Here is a 21,848-nt window from a genome sequence, read left to right as displayed (position 1 = left end):
TCCCTCACTTGTCTATAGAGGTCTATAGAAGCACGTAGCTTCAGCTCGTCCAGCACTTACTTTTGGCACGCGCTACGGTTGCCACGGGTCCAACTGTCAGCACTTAGTCCGAAGAAAAACTGTGCTCTGTCTACGGTTCATCACAACGCGAAGAATCGCAGACAGACGCTGCGCCACCAGCTACTGTTTGCGTCTCTGGAACAGTCTAGGGAAGATGCGTGGGGATGGCAGGTACCTAAGATTTCTTTCTCGTTTTAATCGGCCGCATGCGCGTTAAGCAAGAATGACAGCGCTCGCGTGCCGAACAATGAGGCGCAAACCTGAGGGCCCGCACATGCGCCAGCGCTTGGGGGGCTGGCGAGCGCCCGTCACCCCGAACGACCCGCAAGTGGCAGCGGGCCGTTTTTCTCGTCTCCTCCTCCCCCCAGCCCTCCGCGGCGGCACGCGTGCCACCCCGGGGCGGGCCATTAATTTCTCCGCGCCGATAAGAACCGCGAGGGACGGCCTAATCGGACGCGCGCGGTCTCCACCGACACCTCGTTGGCGAGGCCGGCCCTGCCTCGGCAATTTGGAGCGCCGCATCGGAGCCGACGACGCGCGCCCCGCGGTCACTCCGGAATGGATGGAGTGCTCGCCGGCTGCTCCCGAGCGTCGCCGCGCTGTCGGTGACGAACGGGCCTCCGCCGCCTTGTGTACCGCGTCGTTCTCGCCGCCTCATTGCGATAGGCGGCGGATACGTCTGCGGCCTTCGGCATCGGAGGGCGGCGACATATCGCGTCCGCGCACTCGGCGGCCCGCCTTTCGGCCGGCACGCGAGACGGCTGCGTGGAAGCGGCCGCCCTGCCGTTCCTGCTCTCGCAGTGACCCCCGCGCTTTCGACCCGCGCGGCCCTTTTCAAAAGGGGTGCGTATCAAAAGCAGACGCGATACGCCCTTTTGCGTAGCCGACTAGTGTTTCACTTTCGGCCGCTTGGCGCGCGACCTGGTTCCCAGCGCGGGCCTTTCTCTCCGGGAAAAACGCTTTCTTCTCTGTCGCGGCCCATCGCGGCCAACGCCGCTGCCGCTCTGCGGTCGCCGCTTTCTTTTTGCCCCCCATCTGCCGAGGTGGACGCTGCGAGATGTGCGGCGAGGACATTTTCTGTCCGATTCGCGCGCGGCGCAGCGAACGCGTTCATAAACCCATTTTCCTGAGTTTCGGGCATTCACGGCTTGGACGACTATCAACTTCTGCGTGAGCTCCGCGTGGAAGCGGTTTCAAGAAGGCAGGAGATGAGACCATTTCGGTGTATAGTCTACGAAGGTACCCTAGCATCCATTTGGGGCCCTTCGTTTTCGGCTAGACCCAGATTTTAGCCAATTCTTGCTCGCTGAACAGATTTCTTAAAAATTGGGCGAAACTCGACTTCTGGCCGTAAACGCATATTCTAGAGAACGTATACGTTTTGCTGCACCAAGCTGAAGGCAGCGCACGTTTTTTGGTTTACTGGTGACCTTAAACCCCTTAGCGCTCCCGTTAGAGGTCCCGTTCAAAAAGCAGGTGGCCCACCGGCTTGTGGGCAACCTGCCTACCATGACAGGTGGCAGTGAAATTAGGTGTACTAAGTTGTTTTTTGGTCAGGGCAGCTTGTTGAAAAAGGCGCCCGGACACTCACTAGAAGTGCGGTGGGAGGGAACACCTCGCCCTCTTGCTCGTGGCCAAGCCCAGCTACTAGCTTCCATTTAAATGTTATATTTTATATTTTTCACCGACCTCACAACACCGCATTCACGTCATATTTAGATTCCATTTATTGATTCTAGCTATCCGCACTGGATTTGTAGTCTCGTTTTTAATGCACAGCGTATCATGAGTCCATACCATTTTACCTAGTACAACACACGAGTTAAATAATTGTTCTGGCGCTCTTTGGTCTTAGTTGCCCTTGCATCATTAAACTTCCAACTAATAATAATAATAATAATAAATAATAATCAAAATAAATTAAACGCAACTGCCTATTTCCCACCGCGGTACTGCGTATCAGCTCATTGGTCGATGGAGAGATAGCCTCCTGCAGAGAACTATCTGTGCGAAACCGTCCTCCAAGTTTACATGACGCGGCTTGTTTAAGGGATAAGATCCAAAAGTGCACATTAGAAGCAAAAGGTCGAAAGGTGGGCACTGAACAGACGTCTTATTAGAGGCCTTTAGAATAGGTTGACGCTATCGGTGAGGAGCACAGGGGAACAGCAGGGGGCCAGTGCGCAGGCGCAGAATAATAACCGGATGGTGGTGGTGGGAGGTGGGAGGGGCGTTATTGTTCTGCGCCTGCGAACTGCCCCCGCCCCCCTCCGGCCGCCGTTCCCCTATCCCCCTAACCGATAGCGTCACTCTATTCTAAAAGTCCTTATTGGCGTCATTCGACGTTTTTAGCGTACCGGAGACGCAAACTGGAGATGTATACCGGAGGCGTACACCGGTTTACCGGATAACTGCCGCCGTGCAGTGACATGGGTGTGACCAGCCGGGGCCACTGCGCGTGCGCAGCCGGCGTCCGGTAAACCGGTATGCGTCTCCTCTAGTACGCCTCTGGTATGCTATAAAGCGGGATCTGGCTTAGCGAAAATGTACGTAAAGTGGCTGGGGCGGGGCCAGGTTACGTCTGGTTACGTCTACACCAGTACGCTTCCGCTATGCCAAAACTTTCTGTTGTATCCAGCGCTATTTACACTAACGACGGCCTGCTCCGAGCCTCATACGCGTTTAAAATGGCCGCTATGGTCTTGAGAGTGGGAGAGGGAACAAACGCGGGTTAATGATATCCTAGTCGAAATCAAGAGGAAGAAACGGGCTTGGACAGGGCATGTAATGCGAAGGCAGGATAACTGCTGGTCCTTAAGGGTGACGGAGTGGATTCCAAGAGAAGGGAAGCGTAGCAGGGGGCGGCAGAAAGTTAGGTGGGCGGATGAGATTAAGAAATTTGCGGGGATACGGTGGCCGCAGCTGGCAAAGGACAGGGTTATGTGGAGAGACATGGGAGAGGCCTTTGCCCTGCAGTGCACGTAGTCAGGCTGATGACGTTGATGATGGTATAAGGCGGGCGGGTCTTGCGCAGATGTGAAGTGCTGCTTGATAAGCTGTTTTTTTTTAATGCAACCTGCCATCTCCATGGTGTTTCCGTGTCCCATAAATCCGTATTGTAAATTTTTTTTTGATCCGAAACATGAAAGCTTTTCGCGATGGTTCTGTCACGCCAGCCTCAGCAGTTGGCGTCTGGATACCACCAACGCGGACCACAACATCGGCGACACTCAGTCGCCGCACTTCGACTACTGCTACCGAGCTGGCTGCTCTGCGAACAGCTTGTACTTACATTCTTCAACAGTCCTCTGCAGCGTAGGTTGTCTTCGCTGACTGTCGCGCAGCACTACAGCCGTTAAGGTCATCGCGCATCCAGGAGCAGCTCTTCGTCGACTTGAACGAGTCACACGACGAGGCCTGCGAGGCTACGTCACCATGTACTGCAGTGGTTACCCTTTCACTGCGGCCCCGCAGCCAACGTTCACGCACACGGCGCAGCGAAAGCGGCGCATGGTGATACCTCCGTGCTGCTACTCATTCCCTTTTTTTTCGTAGTGTTTCAGAAACAGCCGATGCAGTTACTTTAGCAATGTACCTCCTCCGGAGCTCCTTTTACCGGCATTTGAAAAAGCCCGTGCAATACGAGATAAAAGAAAGGAGGAAGAGGGGGGGGGGACCGTGTCTTTACGCTACCTTATTCTACCGCCTCCGGCTGCGTTTTGAACGAACGAAGGACACGCTCCTACCGTGTCGAAGTGAGAGGCCGATGTCGATTTCAGCATCGGGCCGAAATGCATCAGCACACTCGTACGGAGCATGCAAAGCGTGCGCACCGCCGTCTCCGTTAGGCGATAGGCAGGCCACCGACAGCTAGTTGAGACAACGCTCTTATTTGGTCATCGCACTGGCAGAACAAAAAAGGAAATGGAAGCGGTGAAGTCACGTAGATAAGGTAGGCTTCTTTTGATTTTTTTTTCTTTCTCTCTTTGCGCAGGCTGTCGAAGCGAGCGGCGGCCTTTGGCACGGTCAGGATGTTCATAGTCACGTGTTTTTTTTTCTTGGTATTTCGCGTTGTTTTTTAAGCGCCGGAAAAAAAACATTACGGATGTATGGACGTTGCCACAAAAACTGTTAGGGTGTTTCCGAACACCTCCACAACTTAATGGTAGACGTTGGGCCTTAAAACTAAATTACAAATTTTACTTTAGCTAATAACCTTATTTAAAATAACAATTTAAAATATGCTCCGAGTTGTGCCGCAGGGCGGCAAACAGGTGGCTTTGGCGCACCACTTTTTTCAAAGCCTTGGCTTATGTTCCATGAAACACCCTGTTGAAGGGTCTGTGATGAGTACGGGGAGCTGCGTGTGTTGTTGATGAGCAAACTTTGTTTGGGACCGGTTCCTTTTCTGCTATTGTCGAGGCTTCAGGAGTGCAGAACTCAAAAAGGCCGCTGTGCCCGAGGCGAAAAGCTGAAAGGGCGCTTTGCCGAGGACGTTGCCTTCTGCCGAAACGTACCAGCCTCCTCTTTGCAGGACTTGGCTCCGGACTAACGAGGGAAACTTTCCAAGGGATGGTGGTATTCATTGTGAACAACATTGGCGGAAACAGGTGCCCGGCGGGTGGTAGCCTACTCGAAACGACCCTTTTGGTGGCGCCGAAAAGGAGTTCTGTCCTGCGCCTCGCCGCGAAGGCCCTAACAGGGCACTCGCATTGTCTTCTACTTTCTGGGAAAGAAGGCCTCGCGGGTCAAGCGACCGGGGCCCCTGACGTATGCGGTTAGCGGTCCCACTTTGTCAGGAGGGCGCATCTTCCCCCTCTGCGAAGCCCGAGGCAACAGCTAGGGTCTCTGCCTGAGCGCTGAGACGGCCTCTCAACAAGTTTCTGCCCTCCCGAATGGGGGTTCGACTGTCGAAGAGTGCGAGGTCATTCCCGTCGCCTGGTGAAAGGCGCAGGAGTTTGCAGGCCCCTAATTGGACCTTGGAGGAACCCGAAAGTGCCCGCCATTATGCGACCACAAAGGACGCTCCCGGTTCGCGCTGTGTCCAGGGACGGCGCCTGCGTGGTACCCCCCCCCCCTTCCGTCCACATTCGCCGAACCAGTTCGGGCTGATAAGGCGCGACCTTTTTTTTTTCTGCTGCTTCCCCCAACAGCTCTCTCCGCCTGGCTCGACTGTCTTCCCCGCGCCAGCCGCGGGATGGTGGGATGGCATGCATGCCCGGGACGGCACTGCCTGTGGGTGTTTGACCTGGTCCGAGAATTTTCGCCGAGTCTTGCAATGGGCGCCTTGTAGGAAGAAACTACTGTGTCAGACCTGAAGACTGTGTTTTTCTATTTGCTTTGGGCGATGGCCCACCACTACGTTGCGTGGAAACGGCTTAGCGACTATAGTTTGTTCAGTACAGGGCGCTCAGCTGCACTGACGAAACTTTTTTTTTTTTTTTGTGAAGCCCGTACGCGTTATGCGTCGAGTATAGGCACAAGATGTTCTAACCGTCCGCCACTCTTCGCATTGCACGATTACATGATTACTTAACAGGACTGCAGCCTACATCCGCCAGGAATCCCGCCCACACGTGGGGGTTGGCCATGCTACGGTGGTGAATGCCATGGAAGTATTTTTGCGGGAAAAAAAAAGGCATAAGACGGCGAAGTGGAACAGTGGAATGACTGAAAATAGAAAAAAACGTGCAGCCAACCCGGAATGTCGCCAGCACAATGAGCGCCAACCTTGCCGGTAATTTTTTTTATCTGGAAGTTGTCATGTAGAATTCGCATAGATGCGCAAAGTGCTCTTAAAAAAAAGAAAAAAAAACTGGGGGCCTTCTTGACCACATTCTTGAATTGGAAAATGCCGTAGCATTTGGAAGTTGGCCCACCCCGAAAAATTCCGAAGCACTCCTTAAATTTTGGAAGTAGGCCCACCCTAGAAAATGAAGTAGGGTGGATTTGTGGGTGATTTAAGGTGAATTAGTAGGTGAGCGGGGATCAGGGGCTGGATTACCGTAGAAGAGTGGGCCGGGTTTATATAATCCCTATGATAATCCAGTGGAAGGTATTCGAGCATTCTAGTCCACAGATCTTCGAATTTGGCGGTGCTGATGGCGTCACGACCCTCTCTACCAATCAGGGAATTTCATTGCGCAGAAACCCGGTGGTTTGCCATCCAGCAGCAATATTGAAAGTGTTGCTTCGGCGCATCTCGCGTCAAGTAAGTCGCCCCAACGTTATCAGGTAACGTTGGAGTGCCGCCCATTCGTTCCGCTCCAAGTAAATTGCCAAGCGAGAGCACGCGTGTGTCGATGTGTTTACTGAGTGACGAACTCCGTAGGAAGAATAATTCTTCTTCAGCGGTTTCGGAACTGTTGAACGCAAATCACTTTATACAGGGTGAGGCTGCAGGAAAATCGTGAAGCTACGCGCTTTGTTCTCGCTGCAGAATAAAGACCTGCTCGCTTCTAAACACGCCGCTCAGTGGTAGTTACATCTGAAGGCTACGCGCAAGATCGTTTGGAACGCTTTCCAGTGCCATGATTTCTCTTGGAGTATAGAGGCATATCCGAGATCGTTCACACTTGGCCCTGAGAAACCTCTTACGTTCTCAGTGAAGGTTAGTGGTGCTGGACAGGAAAATCGCTTCGCACGGGGATGGTACCTAAGCGACATACCAGATAAAGCCCCAAGTTGCATAATGTTAAGAATGGAATGTACAGCATGTTTGCAAGGACAGCGTACACCCTCGTTATAGAGAAGGCGCCTTTTCCTTCACTTACCGCACTATTGCGAGTCTTAAGCGGGTCGTTGATTCTGTTACTGTTTCAATGCGCTCTCGCCTTTGCTCGAGGGCCGCTCATGCTGAATTATTTCGCTATTTCATTGACTACGTTATGCCGAGGATATCCTGCGTAACTCCCATTGCTGTATCCAAATCTTTCCCGAGATAGTTTTGCCTGCACCCGTTGTATAATAAAAAAGGCCGTTATCCAGGAGGCAGTCGGCGAGTGGAAGGCAGGCGAGGCGCGCACGGCACACGAGAGGTTGATTGCAGGCTTGACGATTTCATACCGAATTGGCGCGTCTGACAAATGAACATCTGGCCATAATTCCTAGCCGTGCACCATAAGTATCCGCCGTGTATTTCCCATGGCGGCGGCATTTTGCACGAGGTGCAAAGCAGTGCTGCAGAATCATGAAGTACCGACCCCCGCCAAGGCACGCGCGTTTGCCGGCTTTTGCCGCGAGGATGGCAGCTTCGCGCACAGAAAACGCGAGGTCAAGGGATGTCGTGCAGCTTTATGTTAACGTTCTGCCGCACTGAGCTCTCAGGCGTCCGAGAAGGAAGTTGATTTGTATATATAGCCGGCTTATCAATCAGTCACACCCGTATAGCCAGAGACGTGCGGGCACTGCCCCGGACTGGATGTCGCAAACAAGTAGCTGCCCGCACGGCAAGCTGTGCTGACGAGCTATATGCCTGCGAATTTCTGCTCGCGCGAGGTGCGATGCCGTGAGCGAAATGCGAAGAAATGCCACCAGCGTATACTTCCTCCTGTTGCGGCTCATCAGCGTAAAAAATTGCAGCGCCCGACGTCCGACAAAAAAAAAAGTTTAGCCCGCCCCGTAGCCGGCAGTACAACTACGCATGATATGGCTACAAACTAATCAACCGTGATAAACACGATGAGTGGCAGATATACCCGCCATGGTAGTTGGGTACGCTTTGTGGTTATGGATAGCGTGTTAACGGCAGCCAAGGATTGTTTTCCATTTTCGACCTCCATTGCGGGGTATGCCAGAACCAGTAGCGCATCCGAGCGAAATCTGACGCTGATAGGACTATGGTTCAGTCGTTAACGCGCTGATTTTACATGTGTGGTGCTTGGGTTCCATTCGATCGTCGGGTGAACCTGTGCGAGGACTGCAGGACCAAGCGGGACCTTGGGACAGTGGGTGACAGAGCGCGCCTGCCTGGGGGAGACTGTTGCGACACTCTGCGAGGTTATGTTTGACGTGAAACCTGCTACACTTCGTCGTTGAAGCTCATCGGGCTTTAACGACGTTGACTGAGGAGTTAAACGATGAAACTCGCATCGTGCGGTGTTTTCATATGCTTTTTCCCTCCCCGACGTGGGTATACGGCTCTTACCTCAACACGTTTGCTGCCTGCGTATTTGCTGTCACTTTAGTGGTCGCTATTTGGACGGCAAAATGACTCACTTTTTAAAGTCACTGCTCGAAGGCATGGGAGAATGACAGTAATGTGTATGGATGCATGGGACTAATTAATCGGTAATCAATCCTTCTTCGCAACATTCCCTGGGAAGATCCACATACCGTGTATATGAGTCGCTCTATCGGATTCACTGGCTATGCGGGCACGATACCTGCCAAAATATTGTCGCTAACGCCATCAGCGAAGCACGGTTTCTGCACAAGGGGCACGACGCTTCCGAGACGACATATGGGAGTCTGGATTTCCTACGTTTGCGTGCAACTGTTGAGAGACAAGCCAGCGAACCGCGTGTGCACTTTGTTTCACTCTATACGAGGTCTGACTTCCGGCTGAAGCGAACGCCCCTTGCAACGTGAACCTGTTCGAGGCCGTCAGCCTAATCTTGGGCCGCTGTGCGTTTCCTCGTCGCGTTCCCTGCGTTCGTCGCGACGCGGGGCAAAGGTCCCCGATGCTCGGCGCTCGTCGACGTCACGCCCTCGGCGACTGACACCGCGCATTATCCGTTTTGCCGAACACGGTCACACCCGATAATGCACGAATGGCTGCAACCGATTTTCTGTGGTGACTCTGCCGCGAAACCCTGATCCATGCGCAGGCTGCTCGTGGATGGCTGGGACGCTTGCAGGACCGACGGAGAGAGACCAGGTACATTTTATAAGTATGCGTTGTCATGCAGAAGGAGCGTGTCACCACCGAAGCCCTGTGTTTCATCACTGATTACTGTTCATGCAAAACATTGATGAAGAAGGATGGTGCACTCAAGAGGCGTATGTCTTACATGCCGCTTGGTTTGGCGAAGGAAATGGCCGTACGATGTTTACTGACTTCTGCCCAAAGGCAGAGACGTGGCGACGGAATTTCCTTCTCTGCCTCGGCTTCGAACAAATGCGCCCTCTTCTGTCTGCTGGGGTGCATATCCAGAACTTCGGTGTAGTATGTCAATTCTGTTGTGGTCAAAAGGCAGGTACCCAGAGTGCGGCGGCATTTGTGCTTCTCAGTCACGCTTACTGTGTTCTTTTTGCGCTTCATTCGATGCTCACACAGTTATTCGGGCAGAAGGTGGTTAGCACGGCTATCATTCAGTATAGAGGGGCGGCGAAGGGAACGCGCATGATCTTCCATATCATATGCAAGAGCAAAAATGGGTGCAACACAGACGAGCACCGCAGACGCGACACTGCACTTCTTTGGTTCTGCTCTTGTTCGACTGACAGACGCGCTTCTATCTGATGTCGGATGAAGAATACTAACTAGCCCAGCTACGCACCATGCTAACGTGCCCATTTCGCTACTCCCGCAGGTACTTGGTATATCATGTCTTCGAAATTAGGGGAACGCTAATTTTTTTTTTTTTTTAAGAATCGCTGTCCCGTGGCGCCGCTTTCGGCCTAGCTGTTTCCTTCGTGTAGCTCAGCGGATATGGAATTCCACGCTGGACATCAGACGGCGCGCGGCGGCACTTATTTGGCAGCCAGGGAGACATGATTTTTTTTAAAGACATCCTGAGCATATGCTGTCATAAAAAAAGAAAGAATATTGGACGAAACGTGTCGACAACCTGTCTGTATATTTTTCTGCCTCGTTTACAGGAATAAAACGACCGCCACAAAACCGTGCCGAGAAGTATTGCTAATAGGATTTAAAATGCGCGTCACTAGCTCTGGCAGAAACTGCGTAAGCATTTCTTAGCGCCTTGTCACGCTCCCTGGCATGTGGAACTAAAGCTACGAATCTGTAAGAGCTAGCGACGTCGTGCGGTGGAGTAGCAAATACCTCCCGTTGTCTGAAAATTTTGCTTTTTTAAAGCATGAAATGCTTTTAGCATCCATCCTCGGAAAATTCAGGCGGACATCGTCCGTGGATCGCGGCGACGCTGAGGCCGAACATGAAGCCGAACTTTTTCGTCGAAGTATAGGGTTAAGCATGATTTTCCTATGTAAAATTTCTCGCTTGCGCGCTACTGTTGTCTTTTCACCCTTCATCCGTTCTCCCTGCGTTTTGAAACGCCGCCGTGGCTGATAGAAAGGATCGACCATGTCGCTAACGGCAGCTTCCGCGGACGAAAGACAAAAAGAGCGGCCAAGCGTCAAACAGCGAAAGCAGCGAGGGGCGTAGAAGCCTCGTAAAGCGGCGAAGGAAGCCATATGTCTGGTGACGGAGGCTGCTCAAGCCGCGGAAGCAGCCAGGGAGACCTTGCGGAGCGGGCGAAAAAAGGGACGCGTTTTTTTCGTTTTTTTTTTTCACCCTTTCGCGCTACTGATATATTCGTGGAATTCTCGCACTGCATTTGCAATGTGTGCGAAAGGTGCATTAGCTCTGTCAGGTGATGGTGTTGTTGGATTGGGTTGAATAGCGGGCCGCATCACCATAGTGTTAAAAAAAAAATCGCTTAAGAAGGCTTCGGAGCGAAAGCAGTCTTGCTAGACCCATTACCGTCTGCTGCTGGCATGTGCACCATCTGCATCCTGCTCCGTATACATCTTCGTGCTGCTAGCAAGGCGTAATCGAAGATTGCCTTTTTTTTTTTGTAGGCATTAGCTTCATATATTGCAGCAAGGCAGGATTTGACTCCATACTTACTGAACCGCTTTCCTACACCAAAAGAACTCTGTTATGGGTTTTTGTATGGAACACTTGTACGGAGTGGATCGAACTTCTTGGGGGTGTCGCACTACTGCTCTTTTGATCACCGATGCAACAGGTTCACTTCGGCCGCCGATTCATATTACATGCTCAGGGGGCGATAGGCCACCGGGAAGCCCGCCTACTTTTTGGTCTGTATCTGTAGTCATCTCCCCTTGGATAGCGATCCCGAGTTTGAAAAGTTGATTTCATTTCTCAACCTCCGCAAAAGAAGACAACCTGGACTCACCAGTGAGTGCGGAACTACGGGACGACCCAATAGCTCGTCCGTATGCGCTCGTAGGTAGACCTGCGAACGGCGGCGTTGTGCCCATGATCGCGCGTCGCGATAAAGCACCTTCGTCGCCACTCGTGGTCTGCTGCTGTTGCCGCTGGGTGGGGTGAACGCGGGGCGCAGCGAACGATAGAGCGAATCCGGGCGACTGCCGCCAGCCCACGCCGCGAGGCTGCGCGTTGTGCCCAGCAGCTTCGGGCATCGGCGGCGGCCGAGTCTCGCGGGCGGTGCGTGTTGGCGGTACGACGTCCGCGGACATCGCGGTCGGGACTCGATAGCAGCCACCGCGGGAGCTGCCTTCGAACGCGCGACACTTGGCGACAGCTGCGAACTGCGCGGGTCTGCAGCTGCTTTGCATAACTCTGGATGACTGAAGAGGCAAACGAGAGCAGCTCCAGTTGAGCGTTTTACACCCCAGTGAGCAGCGCTTGCGGAGGACGCGGCTGTTTCCATGGCAGCATCCGCTCGTCGCCCAGAGGCTTATGCATGCGTGAATCGGCGGTAGCGGGCGGCGAATAAATTAGTGAGGCACTGAGCTGGGCGCGCGCGCGCAAACACTGCGCTTGTTTACTTCCCACCCGTCTCCTACGGAAGGCGCACGGAGGAATGCCGCCGGTATTTGGTACGCGCGATGAGGAGCGCGCGCGGAACCGCGATTAATTTCGTCCGCGGCGGCCTTGGCGGCCGCCGTTTTGTCTTTGCGGCCCACGTGTCGCCAGGATGCCGAACGAGGCAGCGGTCGCATTCCGAGGCCCACAATCGGCAGCGGCGCCCACAGAGCTTTGTTCCCCGCAACGGGGCGTGGGCAGCGGAGGTCACCTCGACACTCGCGATCCTCCGACGAGAAGGCCGATGCGATAGCGATCTCGGATGCGTCGCTCATTCATGGCGCGGCCGGCGCGTGATCGGCATCCCCAAGGAGCACTTACGCATGCCGCCGGTGAAAGTGAAGCGCTCGGGGCGTGCGATTCCTCTGCGCGCGCATTTGGCGCGCCCGAGGAGAGTGCTTTGTTGTTTCCAGGGGACGGGGCGGGCGCGTGTGGCGAGCCGGCCGGGCTTCTTCTTCCGTTGCGGCAAAAGTCGGCAGGGCAATGCAAGCGCAACATCGCTGCGGGCATTGTGTTCGCTCACTTGTCGTCTGCCAAGGAGTTAACGAGCGTTCGTGGGCGTTTTGACGAACTTCACCCACAGCCATCAAAATCGCGACTGCAGATGAGATACAGTATACGGCCTCCTTTGTCTATAAATGCGCGCAGCTTGAAGCGAGGTGAAGAGGCTTATAAAGTTTTATTAAGTGAAAGAATCCTATTTTGAATCATGTGCGAAGCTTATAGAAGCGCATTTATGTCCCGGATCAAGCGCGCGAAATAAAGAAAAGAGCAGCGCCGTCATACTAGAATCATTAAATTACATAATTTAGTCATTGCACTAAACTAACTGGCGTAAATGTTAGCAGGAATGCATGAGCATCCAAAAGAATACGTGCAGTTATTGACGGTATTATTTTAAACAACTGAATTTATCCAGATATCGATTCACGACTTCATTATCCGTTTATCCTGAACAGAGGCTGAGGGCAAATAGAAGTTGCCCAGTACCGATAGGGTGCTGCGTTCGAATCACAGAGGCCACCCTTGCCGAAAAGGAAACTTTTATTAGATAAAAAAGACCGAAAAAAAAAAACTAAATACAGGTGTCGCCATCACCGGCCGATTTCGCTAGTTAGATGCGTGCGACAGCACCGATTTCTTGAACGCGGATCACAGAGGCTACGCTGCACGGCCATTCACTTCAATACAATGGCAACCCGTCCTTTTCGATAAGGACGTCACAAGTTTGAATCGACTGGAGGGATGATTTTTAAACCCAATATTATCGGCGATAAATGTGTGTTTTCCGCCGGACAAAAGTCCACATAGCCAGCGAATCAATTTTTTTTCTAAGAATGATTCGATGCAGCTGTTTCCACATTGTAAACATCAATTACCCTATAAGGAAGTATAAAAGGAGTAAACATTCCTCTATCGCACTCGCTTTTATTGCAGTGTCTCAAAAAAAAAAAAGAGATGGTGTAATGGAAGGCTCTTGATTAATTTTGAACACCTGAGATATTTAACGTGCGCTGACAACGCACAGCACACTGGCTACTTTTTTTTTTATGATTTCGCCTGCATCGAAATGTGGCCGCTGTGGCCGGAATTGGACCAGGCAACCTTGGGCGCGATCGGCCGCTGAACGCCATAGCTACTAAAGCCACCTCGAGACGGGGTTTGTAAGACGTAAAGGTGCGCTCACCGCATGGTGGTCCTCACATGCATACTGAGGCTCGTTAAAAGGTTTCCTTGTTCGATATACAGACAAGCCCAGATATGTCGATCCCGGATATTTCGAATTAATGGTTACATCGAACACACAGATTAGCCCCCTGAAAATCACGTGTAAAAGTGTAGGAAAGTGGCGCTCCATTTCGAACTACAACTTCGCCACCAGCTGGCACCCTAGCACTGTGGAATCTCGTGATGAGGTGAAAGTGTGTTGTCCTTGAGGGCGCTCTTCGATTTATTGTGCTCATTTTCTACATTGCATGGCTGTCATGCGATGAAGCGAATCTAACTAAAGCCTAGAGCTGGTTCTTGCCTGCCGTGCTTTGCTCGCTTATGGTAGTCAGTGGTTAGTTTCGAAGAACCGTCCGCTGCGGATTCGATGCGTACCTGGTTAGGTCTACCAACGTGCGGTGCTAACGTGCCGGCAGACAGCACGTCACTGCAAGAAGCGCGTCACTAGCGTTGCTGCAATGTATTATTGCGTCTAGGTTAGAGAGAAGCTTATCTTTTACCATTTTTCATATTCTGAATTATCGATATATTGAAATATTCGCGACCCCCTCCGAGTTCGATATATCTGGGTTGGAGTCTGTGTCGACTGGACTCACAAATTCTGAGCTCATTTTTCATTACAGTAGTGAACGGAACCTCCTCCTGCCCAGAGAAAGGCACGAAGTCACTTCCATAGAGGTTTTTGGATGCAATGGCAAAAAAAAAAAAGTACTTTTTGTGCAGTTATGATAGCTTGATAAAAGCCGTCCAATATGTCAGAAGGCAACTAGCAGCCCCACGAAGTGTCGCGAAACACTGGCAAGTCGTGTGATTCGGCCAGCTGCTGCGCGAGCGCCGCCAGCGCCATGGAGGAAGCGCAGAGACTGATGGTCGACATACTTTCCGCTGACATTGGAACCCTTATCTGACGGTCGCTGGGGGCTCGTGGGGGTCCGCTGCCGTTCAAAAAGAGACGTTTTCTCGCTTGCCTAGAGTGAACGGCAAAGGATGCCAAAGAACACCCCTCGCGCCTGTTATCGTGGCCAGGACCTGGTTTGAAATGCGAAGAAGCAAGCGAACACGTCGCACTCGCGCCAGCAGTGGCTCACTCGCTGTTTTATGCTGGTGACATCTGTTCCCGCTGCGGCGCGAGGGGTGGCGACTACGCAACTGGATTTAGTGAACTCTGTGAAGCAAACTTGGTAACATTCACTACTGGGCGGCGTGTAGTAAGACCGTGACCTTGGAAAACGACAAATCGTTGTATTTGAAAGGACCTTCACAAGAAGGTGACGAGCGTACGCATGTAAGCGCTTAAACGCATGGTCTGAGTCAAAACTGTCCGGCTTCTAGGGTTAGAACCATCCCGGCAGATGCCACTCGCTGGCGTGCGGGCAGACTTCTCGTTCTAGCTCTGTGCGGAGCTCTTCGGGTTATCACTGAGGCGAATTTCGCGGAAAAGAGCCTCCACCACTGACACAAAGCACGGTTGGGTAGTGAAGACACGCGAGTGAAATGGGCATGTTGCCTTCGCTTTGTTTTTCTCTCTCTCTCCTTATTTCTTTTCTTCACGAGGTACGGACTAAGTGAAATAATGCGACGTTTGCAGTAAGAAATCCAGCGCGTCGGAGGAGGTCTTTCGCTGTTTTCTTCAATAGGACACCTTAGTCCAACACAGACCAGGCGGCATCAACAACCCGACCGTTTAAAGCCGCAGCGTTGCGCGAGCTGGGCGCTATCTAGCGGCTTCCAGCCGCAGCACGTTGTTACGCAGCGGGTTGGCAGGCACGTCACTTGGCCCGCTCGAATGCGCGCCGGTTCCTCGCCAGCGTGGCAAAGCATCCAAGGCCGGGCTCCTTCCTCGAACGGACCTCGAGCCGACCGGCGGATTTCACACGGAGCCGCGCTTTCCCCCCTCCCCGCCCAAGAGCGTGACTCAGGAGAGGGAACCACTTTCCCCGAACGCGCACATCCCTGATGTCATCGCCGCGCCGCCGAACTGTTCGTCGGTGGGCGCGCAATTGGGCTTTCCGGTTCACCTGCCGCTCGCGTGCGGTTAGCAAGAGCGCCGCAACCGTTCGCGGCAGTCATGGGCGCGGACCGGCGGCGCACTGGAGAAAACCGTTGCGGGCCGTTCTTTTTCTTTTCATGACTCACGCGCCCAGCGGCTTGAGTCACAGCCCGATGACCATCGCGGACGGCACCCGCTACGCCGCTTTCTGGGTGAACCAGCTTGTTTACAGGCGGCGACAAATCTGCGCGCGCGACGACAGCCCACTCCGGATGTCGGTCACGTAGTCCGTCGGCGGTTATCGGCTTCGCAAGCGCGCACGCAGCGCACGCGCGCGCTGCCTACGCGCCGCGCTGCGGTCGGAGCAGTGCGCGCTTCTGTCTTGCGACGCCCGGCATGTGACCGTGAGGAATTCCACCGGCTTCCGCCTCCACTTTCTCCGTCACTGCGGCTCAGGCTCCGCTTGAACATGCGCAGCTGCGGGCAGCCTTTCGGAGGAGTAGCGTCGCGTAAAAAAATGTGCGGGCGAGTTTATTTGCCGGCGCCAAATCGCTGGCGTGGCGGATTTCAGCCTCTTTCGCGGGGGAGGGGGCCCAGGACGGCAACGCGGCGAAATTGGCGCGAATCGGTGACGCCGCTGCCCCACGTCTCTGAACGGCGTGACTAAGCCCGCGCGGTGCGCCGCCGCATTGCCTCAGCGAGGCGCGTGGTGGACCGGTTTATAAGGGCTTCCTCTGGGCTGACCCGTCGGGCCAAAGCAATCCCTCGGTGCCAGCATACACAGGTGCGTGCGGTACCAGCCCCGGCGCTCGTCGTGCGTGTACGCAGTTTGTTTTCACGCTGCCTCCTCTCGCAACAGCCTGCAATGCCCGCAGCTGCGCAGTACGTGCCTTCTTCAATGGCTGGTCGCAATCACCGGCGGCCTTTCGCTCGCCTGATACTCTGCGCTGTTAACATCGCGAGAAGGGCTCCTCGCGGCCTTTGTTGCCTCCCCGCGTCTCGCCATTGTTTTGCTTATTGAGCGTAACTTAAACGAATTGCGGTTTTCTCCGAGCCCTGCCGCCGGTGCTTTGTTCGCCAAGTGCGCGGACTGCGTTTTAAGCAATGCTGCGACTGCGCATTGCAACGAAATCGCGCACGTTTTGACGCGCGGAGAATCATATATGCCTGCGTGCGCTGGCTTGCCTCACATCTAGTTCGCCCGTAAAATTGTAGCGATGCCGCGTCTCCGCCGCGATGGCCCTGAGCGCCGTTGTTTGAGCGCAAGCAGACCCTAAGCAGGGCTTCACATGCAACGTACCGACCGCGGCACTCGGAGGCACGCGCATCCGCTAGGTAACGAGCCGGCCTTTCCATGGGACTACGCGCCTGCGCCTAATGCGTAGCTTGTAACAGCCGCTTCTTTAAACATGAGGGCAGGCCGGGTGCATGCTTGAAAGTATTCTGCGCCAAGCGTTGTCGAGAATGCCGCAAAGCCGTCTTCGAATAACGTTGAGCAACAGATCATCGAGCCCATAAACTGTTGCGACCGCACGCCTTCTGCTACCTTCAAAGCCATTCCTAGTAATGGACTATATCATAGCCTCTCTAGTGACTGTCCCTGCCGTCGACTGAACTCGTCGAAATGTTCGCAAGCTATTGTACGATGCTCCGCGTGGTTGCGAAATATGGTCGCGTCACACGTGGGCAACGTTGCCGTTGATTCGACGCTAGTCTTTTTGCGGCCTCGTGGGACGACGACAGTGAATCGCGCTCCCCGTCGGCGGAGGGCCAGTGCCGCAGACGTCCGGCGACGCTGGCGCAAAAGGGCGATATCTGCGAAGGGCTGGGCGTGCCCGGACGGGCCTTGGCTCGCGTCCAGCGAAGCAGCACCTGGGAACGGCTTTCGAAGCTCGTCGACTGGAACCTTCCTCAAATCGATGAGCACGAGGAAAAGAGAACAAAAAGCGAGCGCCGCCGCCGCCGCTCGACCAGCGGGAGGAGCAAAGAAAAACGACGCACCAAAAGAGGAACAGAAACGCAAGCCGGCCAGGTAGCGGCTCGAACTGGAAGAGTTGGAAAGCGTCCGGGACCTTGGGCCATCAAGAGTGAAAGTTTTCGTGATATGGTTTCGAGACTCTGAGAAATGCGTATTTACATCGTTTGGCGGCGGCGGCGGCGACCAAGGTCACGGCGCTGCTCTCCTTCGTGCGGGGTGAGAGCGATTTCTGGAACGACTGCAGGGGCGCCGTTGTGTGATGTGCGCGCGCTCCGCGGGTGTCGCGCCTCGCGGTGGTGGGCCCTTTTCGGCGCGCAGTTGCCGAGCGGCGAAGACACTCTATTGCGACCTGCGGCGGCGCGTATATACAGGTCGCCGAAGCGACGCTTTGTAAGCCTTTCTCGACGCTTTGCCCAACAGCCTCGGCCACGTCTTCGGTTCGTGATCGTACGGTAGCACGCTGCGGACAGCGCGCGCGTGCTTTTTAAACGAAACGTAATGGGGGCTGCGTCGGAGGCTTTGTTCGCCGCCAAGGTCAGAGAGAGGGAACCGATGCTGTTTGTCAATTCGTGAAGCGTGCGAGGCACCCGGAGGCCGAACGCGAGTCTAAAACAATTACCGCGGAGGACCCCCCTCCGCTGTTGCGGTGCGGCGCGCGGGTGCAGTGCACGCGAGCCGTCCGTCGCGGCGGCAGAGAAGGCCGGGCTAGCAGCGGAACGACACAATGCGCCGGTCACGAAGCGCGTCTCAGGGATGGCCAACGACTGCGTGCGCCTAAACGCGTCCAATTACGGGGCTAAATAGGCCATTCTCTGTCGAGGATGCCGCCCGCTTTATTGTGGCCCCAAGTTGCGCGGAATTATTAAAAGCTTCGCCTGCGCGTATTCGGTCAAAGGATGCTCGCTGGAGACCCGAGGAAGTGGCGGCCACCACGCTGCGACGCCGGTTGCTTCGTAGTGTCGTGAGGCGGGGCATTTGGGGCTCGCTTACAGTGAACTACAGGAAGTGTGCAGGAAATGTGCAGCAGCGATAAAAATGCAAAGGGCTCCAACTCCCGTCCGTTGCTTCTGCTTGCGTGTTTGCGTGGGGTGCAGGTTTCTCTCTTTACCAGCAGCAGGGTCTCTTTCCCCGCCACCTTGAGCGCAGTACTGCTCACCTAATAGCGGAACGGGCGGTGCTTCTGAAGCAGGAACTACGCGCCCAGTTGGTGTTCTTCCGTCCTCTCTTTACGTAACAAATGTCGACGCGATTCGCGCGGTGGCAAGACGCGCACCTGCAAGCGGTATCTGCGTGATCGGCACCTGACCGTTTTGTTTATTTATTACAATATTGTAAGCTCTTTCGGACTATTGCGGGATGGGACTGGAGTAACAGAAGAGCAGTTTCCAAATTACGTAACATACAGGGTGGGAATAAGTAGAACAAATAATTAGAGGGTCAACAGAAAAATGCAAAGAAGCAGATTTCAAATTAGACAACATACATTTCCAACTTCTTCACAAAATTAGTTTGTGTCAGCCTGCAGTCGTAACTGTTTATTATGAAGTCCCGTTGGCTCTGGAGTGCGTCACGGCGCATCACGGTCCTTTATTATTCTGTATATTCTATATGTATTCGCAGCCGGGTGTGTCATCTTTCGCGAAATTAACGGTCCTAATAGTATTAGCGTTCTGCAACATAACATTGATGCTATATATAATTGGTGCGGTTTATTGTGAATGGATCATAATGCCTGTTACGTGTGTCTAGAATTTCGATCCTCCGCTTATAACCGGTACTACCTGAATAACACAGTTCTTGAATCTAACTTCCTACTGTTATCTCGGCGTCCAAATCTCTTTCTGTCTCTCTTGGTCTCTTCACATTAACACCATAATCAACTCCAACCGCATGCTCGGCTATCATCGTCGTAATTTTTCTTGTGCCTCTGGGTCATGTAAAGTCCTGTCGTATTGTCCATTGGAAACAGAATATATCTGGGACCCTAACGCCGTCGAACTTGTTCCAAATAAGTCCGTGCGATTCATTGTACGTAACTACGGTCGTACTGCGAGCTTGTCGGTGAGACGCATATTTAACCTACCTTCATTAGCTTTACGAGGGAAATTTTGTCGCGTTTGCTTATGCCATAAAGCCTTTCGTATTTGTCCGAATATTCATGCCGTACTGTTTCTGCCGCCTTTGTACAGTCAGGCCGGAACGAAACGCGAACAGAGCATGTCAAGAAAACAATATTTTGCCTGCCTACTTTCAGCTGAAGTGTACAACTAGCCTGATTCATGTGTCTGGGTAAAGGGCCTACTGAAATGCATAATCGAAAATAGGTTGCAAATGAATATCTCGCTGCAAAGCAGAAATGTATGACATATGCGTGTTCGCGTTTCATTCCGGCCTGACTGTACATCTCGTAAGACCACGCTCACAATGCTGGAATCGCGCCGTGCAGGGCAGAAATGTGCAGTGGCTCGTTCATTCCGCGAGGGACTGGAACCACCTCTCCAGTCCGATTGACAGCATCCAAGGGATCCGTCATTTTCGAACCGCGTTAGCTAGCATTGCGTGTGTAGAAAACTGACTAGCCTGCATTTCGTTCTCGTTCGTGTCAAGTAAATAAAAGTATCTGTCGAATTACTCTCATTAAATAATTGTGGATAGAGGAACTTGATAGAGAAACTTTCAATTTTTCTGTTTTCCATGTTGCGGTCAGTTCTAGAAGTTGTGCCACAGCAAACAGGGCCATTACCGATTGGTGTCATTGGTATGCGGAAAAAAATCAATAACTACAAGCCTCTGAACTCGCTCAAGCCCTTGTCTTATCTTATTCAGGGCCGACGACGTCTTTATTTGGCCGAAGTACATCCTCGCAATTCCGGAAACACCCACAATACCGGAGCACGTTAAAAGAACTGCACAAGGTCGAAATTAATTCGCACCCCGCCGAAGGTTCAGCTTCGGGACGTTAAACCCCGCCAAAAAGAACATGCCGTCTTGGCTGCTGGAGGGGTGGCTGTTGTGTAGTAACACATCGATGCGCGGTTAGGATGAGCAGAGAATGGCCTTTGTGTCCTGTTAGGAATGAAAAGCCGATTTTACCCGTGTGGCCCCAGTGACGAACCTACTCAGTATCTAAAGGTTACGTAATGCTGTTGCTCATGTGCGAGAACATTTGTGTTCATTACTGATGAGTGTAAAGGCTATTTACGATAACACCTGATATTTATAATAACATCTGATCTGATCTCGTAGTTTTTCTGCCATCTGTCGAAGAGATGAGGATATTATGCTGTTACGCATCGACCAGGCGGAGTGTCAATCAGGATGGTCTGAATTGAGTTAACGGCTCATCGTCGGGAGCTTAGTGTAAAATCTGCGAAGCAAGTTTTGACGCTGGTCTTGACGATTTGTTTCATTATCCGCAGAGTTTACTTACCGAAGCAAGGCTCCCGAAATGGCTCTAGCACAGTGTCCGCGCGCTCCTCTCGATGTCGCAACCACCGAGGTCACTGTTCGCTTTTGTGGAATAGCATGTGGTATGAAGCCTGGCGGCCTTGGCATGGGTGCTGAGAATTGATTGGAGAGTACTGCCGCTGTATGTGTGTCCATCTCCTTCACCGTCCCTTGTCATTTGAGGCGCTACAACTCGGAAATGCTTTTACTGCGCCAGTTCCATGGTTATTCGTCAGGCCGCCGCGGTGGTTCGTGGTTATGGCGCTCGGCGGCTGACCCGGAAGACGCGGGTTCGATCCCGGCCGCGGTTTCGATGGAGGCGAAATTCTAGAGGACCCTGTACTGTGTGATGTAAGCGCACGTTAAACAACCCCGGGTGATCGAAATTTCCGGAGCCCTTCACTATGGCGTCCCTCATAGCCTGAGTCGCTTTGGGGTGTTAAACCTCCATAAACCAGAAGGTTATTAGTCAGGATGACGCCGCTGTTGGAGACTCATCCAGTTGTGTACAAGTTTCTCAGTGCGGAAAAGTAGTTGCTTCGCATATTTTCATGTGTGTGCCCAGTTTTTTTTTTCCCCAGCAGAAACCGTTAAAATTGAACTCCGCCTCCCAGATTCAGCTTTCGAAAGGTAAACGCCAACGGTGCGTGAAACAGCTTTTGTAATCGTGTGCCTCAAGGCTACCGGATTAGAAGAACGCAAAGAGGAGGCATGGCAGTCAGCCGAAATACCCCGGCGGCCGCGTGGAGACGGAGCAGGCCGCGAGGTGCACCGGGGTCGCACCGGTGCGGCACTGCACCGCGGGGCAGGCTGGAACGCGGTCTGCCACTGGTCCGCCGAAGCCGGCAGAGCCAGTCAGTCGGGCGCACGCGGCGCTATTAACCTCG

General features: G+C 53.2%; 1 protein-coding gene across 5 annotated transcripts in view; it reads left to right on the top strand.

Annotated features, from left to right (window-relative positions):
- The window catches only part of LOC149350153 (uncharacterized), a 120,080-nt gene that overhangs the window by 84,333 nt on the left and 13,899 nt on the right, over window positions 1–21,848 (top strand). The gene's annotated exons all lie outside the window — the stretch shown is intronic.

The sequence above is a fragment of the Amblyomma mixtum genome, chromosome 3 (assembly GCF_055824585.1).
Source record: "Amblyomma mixtum isolate Tamu chromosome 3, ASM5582458v1, whole genome shotgun sequence".
Lineage (NCBI taxonomy): Eukaryota > Metazoa > Arthropoda > Arachnida > Ixodida > Ixodidae > Amblyomma > Amblyomma mixtum.
This window is presented reverse-complemented; position numbering and strand designations above follow the sequence as displayed.